The sequence below is a fragment of the Protopterus annectens genome, chromosome 2.part1 (assembly GCF_019279795.1).
Source record: "Protopterus annectens isolate FY-2018-M chromosome 2.part1, PAN1.0, whole genome shotgun sequence".
Taxonomy (NCBI): Eukaryota; Metazoa; Chordata; order Ceratodontiformes; family Protopteridae; genus Protopterus; species Protopterus annectens.
In genome coordinates this window covers 887,885,871-887,906,118 of record NC_056729.1, presented here as the reverse complement: position 1 = coordinate 887,906,118, position 20,248 = coordinate 887,885,871, and positions in this window count along the sequence as shown.

The following is a 20,248-nucleotide window of genomic DNA, read 5'->3' as shown; positions in this document are numbered from 1 at the left end:
TTTAAGCTGGATTAAGCATGTATAAGGCTGTTTAAAGAGTTGTAAGTGCGTTTGTGCTGGTGTGCGTGCGTTTTAACCCGAATAAGCAAGTTTTAGTCCGTGTAAGCATGTGTGCATGCATGTTAGCTGCTGTGCGCATGTTTGCACTTGTGTGCGTGGCACTCCCCCCCCACGAGGAAACAAAGGAAAAGGAAGCACAACAAATAGTAGGAAGCTACCAGGGAGTACTAGCAGAGCTAGCAGGTGAAAACAATCAGAATCAGGCAATTACACAGGCAGTACACTAGCCCAGCCCAGCCTAGCACTGAACACTCTGCAAACAACAGTCCATTATGTTTCACACAAAAGACACTGTAGTAAGCTAATAGAAGTGAAAACTGAAAAAGCTTTACTGAGACAAACACATGTTAGGGGCTGCCATTGCTATTATAAGGCAACATATGCAACATGCTGAGGGTGGTGACAATGGAAATGCTGCTGGACAACCCACAGTGAGGAGACGGAGAAGAGTGTACAGGCCTAGGGTAACCTACCAGGGGCTACATGAGCTGGAGATAGTGGAGCGCTATAGAGTGGACAGATACCTCCAGCAGCAAATTGTTGAGCTGTGCAGGCCATGCCTCACACACAGAACCAACAGAGGGGAACCCATCCCAGTGGAAACCAAGGTATGTGTTGGCCTAAGAATATTAGCAACAGGTACCTTCCAGAGACCAACTGGTGATATGATGGGGATATCACAGGCATCAGCATCCAGGGTACTACACCAGTTCCTGGATGCCATGTCAGCACATGTCGGTGATCATGTATATTTCCCCAATTCCCGTGAGGTATTGGCCAGCAATATGCATCTCTTCCAGCAAATAGCGGAATACTCTGAAGTAGTGGGTGCAATAGACTGCATGCACATATGCATCAAAGAAGCAGCCGGTCAGCGGGGTAGGGTCTACTTCAACCGCAAGGGCTTCCCCTCCTTCAACTTCCAGGTCATGTGTGATGCCCAGGGCATAATACTGAATGTGTGTGCAGGCTGCCCTGGAAGCTACCATGATTCCCATATCTGGCATCTGACACAGCTGTACCAGACATTTGCCAATGGGGACATCCCACATGGTCACCTAGTGGGGGATGCTGGCTATGCACTGGAGCCGTGGCTGATGACACCCATCAGAAATGCACACACACCTGAACAGGAACGCCATAATGAGGCACACGCACAAACACGTATTGTAATAGAGCGTCTGTTTGGGTTGCTCAAGTCATGGTTCCGGTGCCTGGACACATCTGATGGAGCTTTGCAGTACTCACCAACTACATGTACCCAAATTGTCTTGGTATGTGCTATGCTACATAATATGATCCTGCGAAAACAGCTGCAGCAGGACCAGCATATGCCTGGGCCAACAGCCCCCCACCATTGCCAAGGCCATCACAAGCAGAGCGTGACTTGGAGGAGGAACAACCTGTGCCTGCCCCAGTAGGCAGAAGGAGGTGTGCCCAGTATGATTTGGCCTTGGCAAAGAGGCAACGCATAGCACATACACTGGCTCAGTAGGAACTCTGGAAATGATACCCCTCTCCGACTCGCACATAAAGTAAAAGGGCTGCCTAAGTTGACACTACCTGCTTCCAAACATGTGCAGGGAGTGTAGTATGTGCATCAGACATAGGCAGCCCTGCAGCACCACCTAAGGCATGAATGCCATGTATTAAGCAATATAAAGCAGTGCTAAACAGCATTTACCACCATGTAGTATATGCAAACAAAATCGCACACACCAACTAGCACAACTGTGGTCAATGTTCAGTAATATTGGACAATGTCCAGCAATGTTGGTGAATATTGAGCAATGTCGGACAAGCCTGGTCTAAGTAGGGCATAGTTGAACAAAAGCCAACATGCTCATATTTGCTTAACAGGCCCTTAAGCAGTGTGGTCTGCTCAGTATGAAAATATAAAGCAGTGATGGGCCTTGAACCCAGGATACTTTGCAGTATAGCCAAAGTACTGAACCACTAAACCATGACAGTATTGCAGTGGTCCACCTGTATGATGAAATGTTGATAAGTCTATGCAAAGTATTCCATGGAAACCCTGCAGGCACAGCATAATCCTTGTTGAGTTATGACACAAAGGTGAGTCCTGCAGTGAGAACAGAACCTGACTTCCAACACACACAGTATAAATGTTAATATTGGTCATGTTCGCACACATCAGCAAATGTAGTGGACCTCAGATAGCAACATACTGAAGGGTCACACTGGGCATGCTTACACACTTGAATAAATGAGACAAATGTCAGGCAACAAAACATGTAATGTCAGAACTGGGGATGCTCACACACTTAGGCCATGTCTGAGTACAGCAGTGGGCCACGCATATCTGGCAGTTGCATGTGTTAACCCAGGAACCTGTCACTAAACAGCAATCTGCCCTGTGCACACAGTTATATGACAACAGACACATCTATAATATAGTGGAACCCTGTCATAATCAAATATGTTGTGCAGATACTGAAGTTCTTCATGGAAACTGATAAAACAAAGATGATAAAGACCTGCAAACAGTATCAGCAATAAATAGTGTGCATCTTGAACATTAGCATAGGTTCAGAGGTCGATACTAGGCTATCTGCCCTAGGGCATGTACAAGCCTAGCCAGAGTGTGTTTGACATTTGCAACCCTGTCAGATTACTACACTGTGTGTGTGTGAATAGTAGATCACACAAGATAGCCCATGTACATTTATGCTAGTGTGCCTCTGTCTAGCAGGGACACAGAAGATATCCCAAGGGTAAATATACAATCACCCACACAGTCATCAGGATGTCTCCAGTAGGTGGTCAGTGGGTGGCTCTGCCTATGTGAAACTGGGATTACATTCTGTAGTGAGTGGAGCCTCTGGGATAAGAATCTGTCCCTCCACAATGTCCTATTAACATCTGTGCTGAGGTATACGTCCCTGCAGTGCGTAGCTCCAAGGGAGTTGGATATCCTGAGGTGGAGCATGTCCAGTAATTCTGGCTTGGGTATAGCTGTAAACAGCAGGCACACATCATATCTGAGTAGGTGGTAAGCGACTGAGTACAGCTGGAGTTACTGCATCCGAACTATGCAGGGCATCTGTGTGAGTCCCTAGATCTGCTTGGTGAGGACTGTCTGTGGCCAGTAGAGTTGCTGCAGGTGTCAGGTAAGGTACACCCCAAATGTGGCATTGTAACCAAGCATGGAAGTGATGAGTATAGGGGCACAATTACCTCACTCGATCTAGATGTGAAACCATATGGGATAAGGTGGCACACATAGAAGGTGTGTCCAACCACTTTGGCAACGTGAATGCTAAAGGCGACAGTACGAACAAGTGATGTCCCCAAACCCCTAACAACTCCTACCGTATGTAATGAAGTACTACCTATGTGGTAATGTGTGGGCATGTTGTTACTCCCAAAGGGGATGACAATGCAACTAATGGTATTTAGCTGTAGGCCATGGCTCAGGCACTAGTCATCCATCTCTGTGAGACCCTGATTGAGTATGCATGTGGCAGCTGAAGAGTTGATCATGGCACCCCGTTTGCAGTCAAGTGCAAACATGTTCAGCCATATTCCCCCTGTGATAGCCTGTACGTAAGACAAATATATACTGAACAAGAGAGATCCAAGGACCAAGCTTTGTGGGATGTCATGTGTAACTGGTGTATAGTCAGACATGGCACCTGCAATCCTGACCATGTGGGTGCCATCCCTGATCTAGGTGTCAATCCATTGTGTGAGATATGTGTCCAAATTGATGCTGGTGAGCCTATGCATAATGGCCCAGTGGGTTATTGTGTTGAATGGTTTTGCAAGGTTCAGGTACGCTGTGTGGATAGCCGTCCCTATGTCAATAGACCTGTTAGCCATTTAAAGAATACCTACAGGTTCAAGAGGCAAGATTTGCCCACAACAATGCTGAAATGAGTAGGACACAGTGTCTGTAGGTTCCCGATGTCTATGTGTAGGAGTTCTATGACAATATGCTCCATAGCTTTGCAGAACAGGCTACATAAGCTTATAGGGCAATATTGTCTGTGGTCCGTTGTGGCACCAACTCTGGCGTGGGACCACTGTCACAGTACGCCATTCCTTGGGTACATATCCTGTGGTAACTCCGATATTGAACAGTGATGTAATGTGAGGGTTGCGTTTGTCATGATTCTCGTGTATGATGCAGGCTGGGACACCATCTGGTCACATTGATACTGTGATGTACGCTGTTGGGAGGGCAGCACTCACCTGTTACTGCATGATGTCAGGGAGGTTATACTCTGTTGGGATGGATAGTTGCTCCTTAGCGGGGATGGGTGGGAGACATCTGCACTGAACCTGTTTGCCAGGATGTAGGCAATGCCAATGGGTTCAGGGTAGGTTTAGTCAGTATGCAATAACTCACAGCATATCAGTGAGTGTCCACCCAGGTTCCTGACATAACTGAAGAAGGCCGTGTGATAGTCCTACGTGTCAGGTGCAGTTGTCTGGTAGAAGCGGCCCTTAGAAAAGTCCATGAGTGATTGTAGCTGTCTGCTAGTACAGATCACAGATGCCTTCCCAGTCTGGGATTGTGCTCTATCATGTAGTAGCGTCCTCCTGTTGTTGTACAGCTTATTAATGGCTGGGGTCTACCATATAGGTCCCCTGCCATTGTAGTAGTGGGTCTTGTTGTTATTTGGGATAGCACAATCCATGCAGTCCACTAGGTGTCCATAGAATGTGTATGTAAAGGATGCAGCAGTGTGAGCCGTATATGCCACTGTCTCAGGATCTCTGAAGGATACCACCTTGCTTCGGTGAAGTGAGATGTTGGTCCATGAGAAGTTCACAAAGATTACCCAGGATGGGTGTGTGGAGGGTATATGTATGTCCTATGAGATACATGTATGTTCTGACCTTACCAATGAGGGGTATACCACTGGTGTGGAACATAGAGTCCCCATGTTGGTGATGAGCAGGTCCAATATGTATTCCCCCTTGTGGCTGTGCTGACTGGTTGTGCCAAAGCACATGAGTCCACAAATTGTAGTGACTGTTGGGTGAGGTTGTCGGGGCTTGAGTAGTATCCCCAGTCAATATGTGTGTATATGAAGTCACACAATATAATGGTGTCTGTGGAGACCTTCATATTCTCCATAGTTCCCACAAAAGCCGAGTGTTGTTCCTGAGTTTGGGAGTGTGTTCTGTAGCAGGCAACAAACTGAAAGGCAGTATTGCACAATGGTAGTTGTATATGTATGGTCTGTGATGCTTTGTGTAGTGCTACTAACCTGGAGGTGTGTGTATCTGTGATGTATATGGATACTTCCCCTAGTTGTGTTGTCTGTTCCAAGTCTTGTCAGACAGCATGGTATGAAGCATAACCTGGTAGTGCTGGTGTGCATAAGCGAGCATGAACCAGGTGTCTGTCAGTGCACAGATATTGCTCTCCTCCATACTGAGGAGAGTCCCGAGTGGCCACAATATGAGGTTAACACAACTGTTGTTGAGCAGCATTACCCTTAGTTTCATTTAACCTGTAATGTCTATGGAGGTGGGTTTGTCTTCTGAGTCCTGCTTAAAAAAGGAACTCTTGTGGTAGCAAGAGCCTTAGCCAGCATACCAAAGTCCAAGGGTGACAGGTGCAAGCTGTCCATAGTGAAGCTACGTGGCATGTTGAGGATGTCATCATATGCTGACAGACACTGTATCCTCTATGAATGAAACAAATTTGTTAGCCAACTGTTAAATGAGATATGTGTGTCCGTATACTGTGACATCATAATTAGTGGGTGTAAGATGCTAGACAAGGTCAGGGTCATACTGGCCTGGGATACATGATCAGAGTGTACCTCCATGTATCATGTCATGTGGTCCAGGGAGTAACGTTTGAGGTTACACACACCAGCATGGACAATGATGGCGCCAGTCTTGTACTTGCTTTGGAGTGACCTGACTGCCTGTGTTATGCGACAGATCCTGGCACCCAACAGACAGCCCAATGTGACTATTCCCAGGGCTGGTGAGTGGTACATCAGTGTGTCTGAACATGTGTCACCTATTACAAGTGTATTAGGTGTGTTTTTTAGCCTGAAGGGCAGTGACTGTGTGGCACACTGACATTGTGAACTTAGTGATATGTGGGTATTGTAGTGGGGTAGCAGGTGTGTGTGTGTCTGGTTTGGAGGTCTCTGCTGCTTAGGTAGAGTACATTTACAGCATCCGAGTATGTCAATGTGTGCTAATGTGGTTTGAGTGCTGTTACTAGAGGATATGTGAGACTGATATGTGGTGTGTGCGGTTACCTTCACAACCTGATAAACTGTGCCAGTCATGGGTCAAGAGAGTTCATCTCCCTGTATGTCTATATAGGTGCATCTCACACATATATCTGAGTTTGTCGGGAGGAGGAGAGGGTTGTCCGTGTACATGAGGCAGATGTGACATTGTGTCAATATCACAATATCCACCAGCTGGACTGAAGAGTACACAAAAAACTGACCCCTGGACATGCCAGGCTATTATCATGACATACTCTGTAGCCTGATCACAAAGGATCAGTAGGGTGTTAAGCATGTAAAAGAGTATAACGGGGATTAGTGCTCATGTTCTTTACTGTTTTGTATAGAGGAGCTGAGAAGGAGTCCAGACTGAATCATGACACCTCCTTCAGCTATGTCATAAATATCAATGTACACACATATATGTCCTGAGTAAGGGCCAACTGCACCTGAGTGTCAATGCCGACATCATTACAAACAGGCCCATATGTACATACCCATCCCCCACTGACAATAGTCCACATCATCATACCAGGAGATAGCACATGTAGAATGGATGAGCAGCTATCCCCACTGCCAAAAGCATGGCAGCAGGTGGAATACATTGATTCCCAATATGTGTCATGCACAAACTTCAGAACAAACATATGATGCACCTGAAGAATCGCTGAGCCGCACCCCCTACACAGGATGTGGAACTGTTGAATGTGTCACAGCTACATATGGCACTCAAATTACCAAGGAACCAAGATAAACCTCAACACCAAAGGAATGAAGAACGAGGTCGGACCCAAAATGGAATTTATTGCGAACACCACGAACATAAAAAACAAACAGCAGCTCAACACAGCAGCTCAACAGAGTCGATTAACCTAGGTTTCGTCCTATGTGGACTTCTTCAGAATAAAAAAGTTAACCATGAAGTTCACTTAAATAAAACTAAACATCAACCCCACCCATGTCATTAACCAATCAATTATCTAATCTAATAACAATAAAAAATGAAAATAAGTTAAAAAGACAAACACAATCATATGAAATATATGTATAAATGTATAAAAATATAAAAATGTGTGTAGTATTGGCAATAAATACTACTTATACATACATATAACTTAAACCAAAAATGATGAACTACATTCCGTATACAGTCAAATACATCAAAAAGTTAGCCCAAAATATGTTTGAGCTTGAGAACAGGCTTGATTGTGCAACAATCATTTAGCCCTGGATGACAATGTGCATCCAATCTAAGTTGCCATCTAAGCTCACATAAATCTAAGTGCACCTCTAAAGTTCTACCCTGTGAATCATACCTGATGTACATACCATATGTACATACCCATCCCCACTGACAATAGTCCACATCATCATGCCAGGAGATAGCACATGTAGAATGGATGAGCAGCTACCCCCACTGCCAAAAGCATGGCAGCAGGTGGAATACATTGATTCCCAATATGTGTCATGCACAAACTACAGAACAAACAGATCATGCACCTGAACAATCAGCTAAGCCCCACCCCCTAACACAGGATGTGGAACCGTTGAATGTGTCACAGCTACATATGGCACTCCCCACAAGTGTTGGTGCACAACACACCATGGGAAGTCAAGTCCAGTACGCCTATGAGGTCTGATCTGCAAGGTCATGGAGTCCATCATGGTTGCAGTCATAAACAGAGCTATTGGAAGCTGACACACACACAACCCTACCAACTGTGGTATGTTCATGTGCGGATCATGGTTCCCAAAAATGCTAGACTGTTTGCACGGCAGACATCCAGGACATACATCAATGAACACATCTACACATGTGTCACATAGACTTTGAATAGCCCTTTATCAACATCCCAGACACATGTAGTATCCACAAAACCAAGAAGCTGTGCATAAATATGTGTTGACATATGATGGAATGTCAATGTGTCCACAGATAGATCACACAAGGTAAGGATACTGAGGTCATGCTCAAGCTGTTGACACCTGCTGACCCACATGGACCAGTCCTGGAATGGCATAAAACAAAGTGTACACACATCACCATGTCCAGTCTGATGATGTCACCATCCTATATATACAGCAGGAGAAGGCAAACCAGCCAGTAAAGCAAATAGTGCACCGTGTTAATGCATTGCTTTCTAGTATCGTAACATAGTTAGGTAGGGGGTTGAATCTTGCAAACCGTGAGTGTGTGTGTGGGGGGGGGGTTGTGTGTATGTGTGCAATTGTCTTTGAAAGGAGTGTCCTTTTTGGAGACTGTGAAAACACACTAAAAGAGGTACATTACTCTTTGGAAAGTCTGATGATTTCACCATCCTACAAATACTGCAGAAGAAGGAAAACCAGCCAGTAAAGAAACTAAAGTGCCATGTTAATGCGTCACTCTTTAGTATCATAACATAGTTAGGTATGGAGTTTGAATCTTGCAAACAGTGAGTATGTATGTAATTGTCTTTGAAAGGAGTGTCCTTTTTGGAGACTGTGAAAACACACTAAAAGAGGTACATTACTCTTTGGAAAGTCTGATGATTTCACCATCCTACAAATACTGCAGAAGAAGGAAAACCAGCCAGTAAAGAAACTAAAGCGCCATGTTAATGCGTCACTCTTTAGTATCATAACATAGTTAGGTATGGAGTTTGAATTTTGCAAACAGTGAGTATGTATGTAATTGTCTTTGAATGGAGTGTCCTTTTTGGAGACTGTGAAAACACACTAAAAGAGGTACATTACTCTTTGGAAAGTCTGATGATGTCACCATCCTACAAATACTACAGGAGAAGGAAAACCAGCCAGTAAAGCAAATAGCGCGCCGTGTTAGTGTGTCTTTCTCTAGTATCATAACATAGTTAGGTAGGGCTTTGAATCCTGCAAAAAATGAGTGTGTGTGTGTGTGTGTGTGTGTGTGTGTGTGTGTGTGTGTGTGTGTGTGTGTATGTGTGCAATTGTCTTTGAAAGGAGTGTCCTTTTTGGAGACTGTGAAAACACACTAAAAGAGGTACATTACTCTTTGGAAAGTCTGATGATTTCACCATCCTACAAATACTGCAGAAGAAGGAAAACCAGCCAGTAAAGAAACTAAAGCGCCATGTTAATGCGTCACTCTTTAGTATCATAACATAGTTCGGTATGGAGTTTGAATCTTGCAAACAGTGAGTATGTATGTAATTGTCTTTGAAAGGAGTGTCCTTTTTGGAGACTGTGAAAACACACTAAAGAGGTACATTACTCTTTGGAAAGTCTGATGATTTCACCATCCTACAAATACTGCAGAAGAAGGAAAACCAGCCAGTAAAGAAACTAAAGCGCCATGTTAATGCATCACTCTTTAGTATCATAACATAGTTAGGTATGGAGTTTGAATCTTGCAAACAGTGAGTATGTATGTAATTGTCTTTGAAAGGAGTGTCCTTTTTGGAGACTGTGAAAAAACACTAAAAGAGGTACATTACTCTTTGGAAAGTCTGATGATTTCACCATCCTACAAATACTGCAGAAGAAGGAAAACTAGCCAGTAAAGAAACTAAAACACCATGTTAATGCGTCACTCTTTAGTATCATAACATAGTTAGGTATGGAGTTTGAATCTTGCAAACAGTGAGTATGTATGTAATTGTCTTTGAAAGGAGTGTCCTTTTTGGAGACTGAAAACACACTAAAAGAGGTACATTACTCTTTGGAAAGTCTGATGATTTCACCATCCTACAAATACTGCAGAAGAAGGAAAACCAGCCAGTAAAGAAACTAAAGCGCCATGTTAATGCGTCACTCTTTAGTATCATAACATAGTTAGGTATGGAGTTTGAATCTTGCAAACAGTGAGTATGCATGTAATTGTCTTTGAATGGAGTGTCCTTTTTGGAGACTGTGAAAACACACTAAAAGAGGTACATTACTCTTTGGAAAGTCTGATGATGTCACCATCCTACAAATACTGCAGGAGAAGGAAGCCAGTAAAGCAAATAGTGCGCCGTGTTAGTGTGTCTTTCTCTAGTATCATAACATAGTTAGGTAGGGCTTTGAATCCTGCAAAAAATGAGTGTGTGTGTGTGTGTGTATGTGTGCAATTGTCTTTAAAAGGAGTGTCCTTTTTGGAGACTGTGAAAACACACTAAAAGAGGTACATTACTCTTTGGAAAGTCTGATGATTTCACCATCCTACAAATACTGCAAAAGAAGGAAAACCAGCCAGTAAAGAAACTAAAGCGCCATGTTAATGCGTCACTCTTTAGTATCATAACATAGTTAGGTATGGAGTTTGAATCTTGCAAATAGTGAGTATGTATGTAATTGTCTTTGAATGGAGTGTCCTTTTTGGAGACTGTGAAAACACACTAAAAGAGGTACATTACTCTTTGGAAAGTCTGATGATGTCAGCATCCTACAAATACTGCAGGAGAAGGAAAACCAGTCAGTAAAGCAAATAGCGCGCCATGTTAGTGTGTCTTTCTCTAGTATCATAACATAGTTAGGTAGGGCTTTGAATCCTGCAAAAAATGAGTGTGTGTGTGTGTGTGTGTGTGTGTCTGTGTGTGTGTGTCTGTGTGTGTGTGTGTGTGTGTGTGTGTGTGTGTGTGTGTGTGTGTGTGTGTGTGTGTGTGTGTGTGTGTGTGTGTGTGTGTGTGTGTGTGTGTGTGTGTGTGTGTGTGCAATTGTCTTTGAAAGGGGTGCCCTTTTTGGAGACTGTGAAAACACACTGGAAGAGGTGCATTCCTCTTTGGAAAGTCTGATGATGTCACCATCCTACAAATACAGCAGGAGAAGGGAAACCCACCAGTGTAGCAAATAGCATGCCTTATTAATGCGTCACTCTCTAGTGTCATAGCAGAGTTAGGTAGGGGTTTGAATCCTGCAAACAGTGAGTGTGTGGGGGGGATTGTGTGTATGTGTGCAATTGTCTTTGAAAAGAGCGTCCTTTTTGGAGACTGTGAAAACACACTAAAAGAGGTGCAATACTCTTTGGAAAGTCTGATGATTTCACCATCCTACAAATACTGCAGAAGAAGGAAAACCAGCCAGTAAAGAAACTAAAGCGCCATGTTAATGCGTCACTCTTTAGTATCATAACATAGTTAGGTATGGAGTTTGAATTTTGCAAACAGTGAGTATGTATGTAATTGTCTTTGAATGGAGTGTCCTTTTTGGAGACTGTGAAAACACACTAAAAGAGGTACATTACTCTTTGGAAAGTCTGATGATGTCACCATCCTACAAATACTACAGGAGAAGGAAAACCAGCCAGTAAAGCAAATAGCGCACCGTGTTAGTGTGTCTTTCTCTAGTATCATAACATAGTTAGGTAGGGCTTTGAATCCTGCAAAAAATGAGTGTGTGTGTGTGTGTGTGTGTGTGTGTGTGTGTGTGTGTGTGTGTGTGTGTGTGTGTGTGTATGTGTGCAATTGTCTTTGAAAGGAGTGTCCTTTTTGGAGACTGTGAAAACACACTAAAAGAGGTACATTACTCTTTGGAAAGTCTGATGATTTCACCATCCTACAAATACTGCAGAAGAAGGAAAACCAGCCAGTAAAGAAACTAAAGCGCCATGTTAATGCGTCACTCTTTAGTATCATAACATAGTTCGGTATGGAGTTTGAATCTTGCAAACAGTGAGTATGTATGTAATTGTCTTTGAAAGGAGTGTCCTTTTTGGAGACTGTGAAAACACACTAAAAGAGGTACATTACTCTTTGGAAAGTCTGATGATTTCACCATCCTACAAATACTGCAGAAGAAGGAAAACCAGCCAGTAAAGAAACTAAAGCGCCATGTTAATGCATCACTCTTTAGTATCATAACATAGTTAGGTATGGAGTTTGAATCTTGCAAACAGTGAGTATGTATGTAATTGTCTTTGAAAGGAGTGTCCTTTTTGGAGACTGTGAAAAAACACTAAAAGAGGTACATTACTCTTTGGAAAGTCTGATGATTTCACCATCCTACAAATACTGCAGAAGAAGGAAAACTAGCCAGTAAAGAAACTAAAACACCATGTTAATGCGTCACTCTTTAGTATCATAACATAGTTAGGTATGGAGTTTGAATCTTGCAAACAGTGAGTATGTATGTAATTGTCTTTGAAAGGAGTGTCCTTTTGGAGACTGAAAACACACTAAAAGAGGTACATTACTCTTTGGAAAGTCTGATGATTTCACCATCCTACAAATACTGCAGAAGAAGGAAAACCAGCCAGTAAAGAAACTAAAGCGCCATGTTAATCGTCACTCTTTAGTATCATAACATAGTTAGGTATGGAGTTTGAATCTTGCAAACAGTGAGTATGCATGTAATTGTCTTTGAATGGAGTGTCCTTTTTGGAGACTGTGAAAACACACTAAAAGAGGTACATTACTCTTTGGAAAGTCTGATGATGTCACCATCCTACAAATACTGCAGGAGAAGGAAGCCAGTAAAGCAAATAGTGCGCCGTGTTAGTGTGTCTTTCTCTAGTATCATAACATAGTTAGGTAGGGCTTTGAATCCTGCAAAAAATGAGTGTGTGTGTGTGTGTGTGTATGTGTGCAATTGTCTTTAAAAGGAGTGTCCTTTTTGGAGACTGTGAAAACACACTAAAAGAGGTACATTACTCTTTGGAAAGTCTGATGATTTCACCATCCTACAAATACTGCAAAAGAAGGAAAACCAGCCAGTAAAGAAACTAAAGCGCCATGTTAATGCGTCACTCTTTAGTATCATAACATAGTTAGGTATGGAGTTTGAATCTTGCAAATAGTGAGTATGTATGTAATTGTCTTTGAATGGAGTGTCCTTTTTGGAGACTGTGAAAACACACTAAAAGAGGTACATTACTCTTTGGAAAGTCTGATGATGTCAGCATCCTACAAATACTGCAGGAGAAGGAAAACCAGTCAGTAAAGCAAATAGCGTGCCATGTTAGTGTGTCTTTCTCTAGTATCATAACATAGTTAGGTAGGGCTTTGAATCCTGCAAAAAATGAGTGTGTGTGTGTGTGTGTGTGTGTGTGTGTGTGTGTGTGTGTGTGTGTGTGTGTGTGTGTGTGTGTGTGTATGTGTGCAATTGTCTTTGAAAGGGGTGCCCTTTTTGGAGACTGTGAAAACACACTGGAAGAGGTGCATTCCTCTTTGGAAAGTCTGATGATGTCACCATCCTACAAATACAGCAGGAGAAGGGAAACCCACCAGTGTAGCAAATAGCATGCCTTATTAATGCGTCACTCTCTAGTGTCATAGCAGAGTTAGGTAGGGGTTTGAATCCTGCAAACAGTGAGTGTGTGGGGGGGATTGTGTGTATGTGTGCAATTGTCTTTGAAAAGAGCGTCCTTTTTGGAGACTGTGAAAACACACTAAAAGAGGTGCAATACTCTTTGGAAAGTCTGATGATGTCACCATCCTACAAATACTGCAGGAGAAGGGAAACCAGCCAGTAAAGCCAATAGCGAGCCATGTTAATGCGTCATTCTCTAATATCATAACATAATTAGGTAGGGGTTTGACTCCTGCAAACAGTGAGTGTGGGGGGGGGTTGTGTGTATGTGTGCAATTGTCTTTGAAAGGAGTGTCCTTTTTGGAGACTGTGAAAACACACTAAAAGAGGTACATTACTGTTAGAGAAAAATACTTTAAAAAGACCAAAAGCATAAGGTTCAGTTCAGGTAACTTTATTCTTGCGCAAGGAGACAAAAAATGTAGTTACAGAGTTTGTCTGGCTAAATCAGGAAGTGTCACAGTTATTATACCTTTCTTTCAAGACATTCCCCACTACGACTGACATAGCAGATCACCAGTTCACAATTTATTTTACAGATATTTTCACATGCTTCTAGCTGACTCTTCAATGTTTTAAAAAAGATTTTTCAGTAAACAGGATGGCCTTGATGACCACTGGTCAATTATAACTTTCTTACTATGTGATGTTACAAGTCTAGGTTCTATGGCTAATTTAAGCACAATGCAAGTACAGATTTCTGAAGCAGTTTATTGTTCTTTATATCTAACTATCTTGCAGCTTGCGCACTTTTTCATCAACTCGAACAGAGCTTATTGTCTATAATGAATGAATCTACAGAAATTATTATTATTCTCTTTTTAATTTCCTGACCTAGCTGAAAATCACCTGCTTTCCAGTACATTTCCAAGGCATAAACATGTATTTTGCTGTGCTAGCAAACTAGGTCAGAGTGCATCTTGCAGTGTTAGAAGCACAATTTCAGAAAAGCACGTTTGCAGTCTCAAATAAAACTAATGCTGCATATAGAACAAAAATGGGTTAAATCTTCCCTTATTAAAATAAGCATTGCACACATATGTTAATACATATTTTTCTAACATTTCCCCCCTGTTAATACTTTTTATTCTATTTCAGAAGCATAAACAGTTTTTTTTCTTCTCCTAACCTCTTCCTTTGAGGATTTGCAGCTAAGAGAGTCATTCAGTTTAAACTTATGAAAGTGTTTCCTTTTTCAACAGTTCTTCAATTTCAGTACTTTGATACAAAGTCTCAGAAACTGACATGTCTATAAAATCTTTGATTAATTTTTTCATGCAGGGAATTCCACAGCAAATGCATGCTCCTAACAATAGTAATCCCACAGAAATGGCAATTAGGATGTTCATTAGGATGGAACCCCACCCCCAAACAAATTCTGGAAAAAGTCCATCAGTGGGTTTGGGCCTGGCCTGGTCATGTCTGACACTTGCTGGATCACTTCCAAATGGTCATTGATTTCATGCTTATTGTCGGGAATGAACAAACAGCACTCGTCTTTGATTAAAGCGCACGTACCACCAATCGCCACTAGGGTGAAGTCAAGAGCCATGCGGTTTTGAAGCACCACTGTTCTCATTGCATTCAGTTCATCAGTCATTAATTCAAGAGCAGAAAAAGTTGCATTGCTCATGACCTCGAGGAGTTTGGATAGCTTTGTAAGTTCCCAAATTGACTTAACTGCACCATATGCAGGGGCTATGCCAGCCCAGGATATGATAGTGTCACTCAAGTCCATGTGTGCTAATTTACTTTTGTCTTTCACGGAGTTATGGTTCCTCCAGCCTGCTACGATCTGTCCCACTGGATTCTCAGGTTTCTTGATTGGATTTTCAGGTTTCTTCGCGACATCTCTGACGTTTTGAATTCTCCCATGAGGCAAAGCTGTAGTGTGTCGTATGGCCGGGACCAGGTAACCCAAAAAACAACTGCCGGACCAATTCTCAGGCAACCATTTGTATGCCTTTTTCCCACATGTGAAATAACAGTTTTCTACCTTAGTATTGATATACACCTTCCCTACATGAAACATTTTCTTATCTATAATAGTCAGTTGCTTTAAAATTATAGGATTATTTTGTATATCACTGACAGTTTTATGTAAGGACTCAAAGTATGAGTTATAATCTGCATCACAAATTGTTTCTGTATTTCTAGCATTTTTAGGTTTAATATAACATTTATAAGAGATAGTAACATTACATCTACTCCAACCTCTGCGTCTTTTCTCAAGGGGTACTGTCTTTTTTGTGGTCTGAATGCTGATTTTGGCATGATAGTAACTGGTCCTGCTGTGCGAATTAGTCCTATGTCTGATTTTCTTGTTGACCAGAGAGTTTCTGGTATGTCTAACAAAGCTTTTTCTTCCTCTTTTAATAAGAGGGTTTCTCAGCTGTCTTTGCTGGACTGCAAGTGTACAGCTGGATGTGTTTGTGTTATCCAGTTCAGTTTCTGTCTTTGTATTCCCTGTTCTGACAGTTCTGATTCTGTCTGTTTTTCCCATTTTGTGACTTTTTCTCCTAGGTCTTTCCATTTTAAATTTTCCTCTTTAGTTAAACTAACATGCGGTATTAGATTTGATTTGTAAAGTGAAAAGAACTCCTGGGGTAATGAACAGCTAACTACACTGTTCCCTTTCGTGTCCCAGTACAAATTACACAGTACTAATCTGTTTGCATGATTTTTAAACAGTTCTTGTTCGTATTCTTTGTCAGGTCCTGGTGTATTACAATAATACAGAGTACAGTGCAACAGGTGTTGTATGTCAATGCAAAGGGAGGGGAACTTACTGATAGCTACAGTCATTAACTCTTCAGTTACTGCTCCAGGGCCAGTTGTAACTAAGTACATAAATACTATTTTTCGAACAATTACTCTTTGGAAAGTCTGATGATGTCACCATCCTACAAATACTGCAGGAGAAGGAAACCTAGCCAGTAAAGTAAGTAGTGTGCCATGTTAATGCGTCGCTCTCTCGAATCATAACATAGTTAGATAGGGGTTTGAATCCTGCAAACAGTGTGTGTGTGTGCAATTGTCTTTGAAAGAAGTGCCCTTTTTGGCGACTGTGAAAACACACTAAAAGAGGTACATCACTCTTTGAAAAGTCTGATGATGTCACCATCCTACAAATACTGCAGGAGAAGGGAAACAAACCAGTAAAGCAAATAGCGCACCATGTTTGTGCTTTTTTTTTTTCTCTAGTATCATAACATAGTTAGGTAGGGGTTTGAATCCTGCAAACAGTGAGTGTGTGTGTGTGTATATGTGCAATTATCTTTGAAAGGGGTGCCCTTTTTGAAGACTTTGAAAACACACTGAAAGAGGTACATTCCTCTTTGGAAAGTCTGATGATGTCACCATCCTACAAATACAGCAGGAGAAAGGCAACCAGCCAGTAAAGCAAGTAGCGCGCCGTGTTAATGTGTCACTCTTTAGTATCATAGCATCGTTAGATAGGGGTTTGAATCTTGCAAACAGTGAGTGTGTGGGGGGTTGTGTGTATGTGTGCAATTGTCTTTGAAAGGAGTGTCATTTTTGGAGACTGTGAAAACACACTAAAAGAGGTACATTACTCTTTGGAAAGTCTGATGATGTCACCATCCTACAAATACCACAGGAGATAGAGAAACCAGCCAAGAACGCAAATAGCATGCTGTGTTAGTGTGTCTCTCTCTAGTATCATAACATAGTTAGGTAGGGGTTTGAATCCTACAAATTCTGACTGTGTGTGTGTGTGTGTGTCACTGTTGGTCAATACGGTGTGGGTTTTGCTTTTACTATGGTATGACATAGATGATGACAACAATAGTGCATTGCAGACATCAGGTATCTGCGTGGCAAATATATCTGTGTACATGTCCCCTCAATCAGTACATAGGTGTGAAGCCTGCATACTACATGAATGCATTTGTTTCCATTGACAGGTTGTGCCACTGCTACTCAGAACGTAGGTCACATATGTATGTATGTGACATGGCCATCCACTGTCGTGTTCTGTGGCCAAGGTCATCTGTGGCACACACACCCATGACAGTTACTTAAGAGTAGTGTGAGTGAGGGTATATGCCCGGGGTATATGTCACACATGGTTATACACAACAAAGTCTGCCAAGAATGGACAGTCTTTATAGGTGTACGACTGCCTTGTGGATATGCATTCAGGCCTCTAATGTCTGTGATACACCTTGGGACTCCACAATACCTATGGATATGTGGATACCAAGGGACACATGACATAACATGTGTCTGTATGTACACAATGGTACCCGACATACATGTTGAGGGCTACCACCGGTGTGGTACTGATGGGATTGTATGTATAGTACACGAGGATGACTATGCCATAGTTGACTTACTGCTATACAGCATGTATCACACAACAGGTATCTTTCGGTATGATACCCTTGTGTATGATATGCATCCCATCCATGGAATGCATTGTAGGCCATTCCATGCATTCCCAGATTTGGATGGACACATCCCGAATGTGTCTGCGTGTACCTAAGGGGGCTATATGACACACAGGTGTGGTCACAGTAATGGGTGGCAGTCATCACCACTGGTTAGTGTTATAGTGTAGCACCGGAAGGATCCAGTTGATACTGGGTTCCCTACTACTGTGTGTCATTTGTCAGGACATCATCCAATGATTGCTTATAGTCATGCTGTTGAGGTTGTGTATACTAGCAGACTGCAAATCATTGACTGATATTAATGGTATCACCCGCAGCATAGTGTCAACCCATGTCATACACACGTCTACCCATGTTAGTACATAACTGTAGTAGAATGCATACTGGCCATTGAAAGATGCAATGGAATGTTAATAATGTGTACGACAGGGTATGCCACACATCCCATGTGTCCACTATGCACATACATCCAGACAGTGCGCACCCACCATGTTCACAGATGTACACTTGCTAATCTGTACTGCACACATCACACCAGTACTGTCCACTCGGTAACACATGGTGGCAACACATCACACATCAGCCAAGTGGCACATGTGTGGATAATACATACTCAGACCTAACAGTGATGTAAACAATGCTACATTGACAATCAGAGCTTTGATGCAAAATGTCTGCTCAGATATACCTACAGGGATGTAGTTAGACTTCCTTGTTGACAACTCGCTATTATTGCTACACTGCTATAGTGTCACCCTGTGCATCAGCACCATGTTAGCCTGTCCCTCCATCGATAATGCAGATGACAGGAGGCGGCACAGGTATCATCATATGCACAGGGCGTTTTGTTGTTTGCCAGAGCCTGACATTGACCCATCCAAGTGACATGTCTGTGTGTGTGTGTGTGTGTGTGTGTGTGTGTGTGTGTGTGTGTGTGTGTGTGTGTGTGTGTGTGTGTGTGTGTGTGTGTGGGGGGGGACAACAGTACAGCATGGGCCAATGTTGATGTAATGTGTGTGTGTATGTGTGAGCCCTAGTTGTTTGCTTAATGTGTGTGTGTCTGCATGCACACAGCTCCACCATGTGGCTGCCATATTCAGTGGTTTGTGGGACAGCCACAGACTGTACCTGCTTGACTGTACAGATCACTGTTTCTGGCCATGGACACAGTACCTGTGCCTGGCAGGGGTGCTACGGATGGTATCTGGTACCAACCCTGACTGGGTACTGTCATCAGAGGCAGAGGTATGATGACTGGACCCATGTCCCTGCTGGAACTGGCCAGAGCCACATGCACGTGGTCTACTGGGATGGACAATGGACAGGCCAGCCCCAGCATTGCTGGGGCTGGTACTGCCACTACGGGAGCAGCTGTGAGCTGTGGGACGTCCGCGACCACTGCCAGCTGTTGCTGTTGCTGGCATGTGTCCGCATCGACGTTGCAACCATCCCACATGGTCCTGGCTTGAGAAAGACATGTTGTGGAGGGCATCTGTTGTCTCCCCCCCAACGTCTATCAATGACTTCGGTGTATGTCTGGATGGCACCAGCAAGGTCACGGATGCTGTCATTGATAGCGGTGTTATGTGCGCTCTGCGCCCTAAGTCCCTGCCTGGTGTACCGTTCCATACGTGCCTGAGCCTGCATTACAGCCCGAAACATAGTGGTCGTTGTAAGACCTGTGAGGGCATGCCTGTCAGGGGCAATACGTCCAGTGGTGCTCCCCCAAGATCCCCTGGACCTCTGCCAATGTGGTATCGTTCCGGGTCTACTGCTATGGCTGCTCTGAGGAGATGCAATTGCCATGGGTATCACACTCTCCTGGTCAATGCCAACTGTATGCTATCCCTCCCCTATGGCCATTGGTGGTGAGGGATGTAATGGCAGTATGAGTGTGTGCATAGATGGGGTTGAACGCTGTGTACTGTCGATTGGTGGACCAACGGCAGGCCCTGTCAAATCTCCCTATGCCAAAACACATGTGTCATCATCACCACTATCCGTGGCAGTGGTTTCAGGTCACCTGCTGCTTTCATCAAGCCCTACCTCAGCACCTGTGAGAGGAAGACAGGAAACACACATTACGGTCTGCACATGCACACATGCACACATGCACACATGAACACATAAACACATGCACACATGCATACATGCACACATGAACACATGCACACATGCATACATGCACACATGCACACATGCACACATGAACACATGCACACATGCACACATGCACATGCACACATGAACACATGAACAAATGCACACATGAACACATACACACATGAACACATGCAC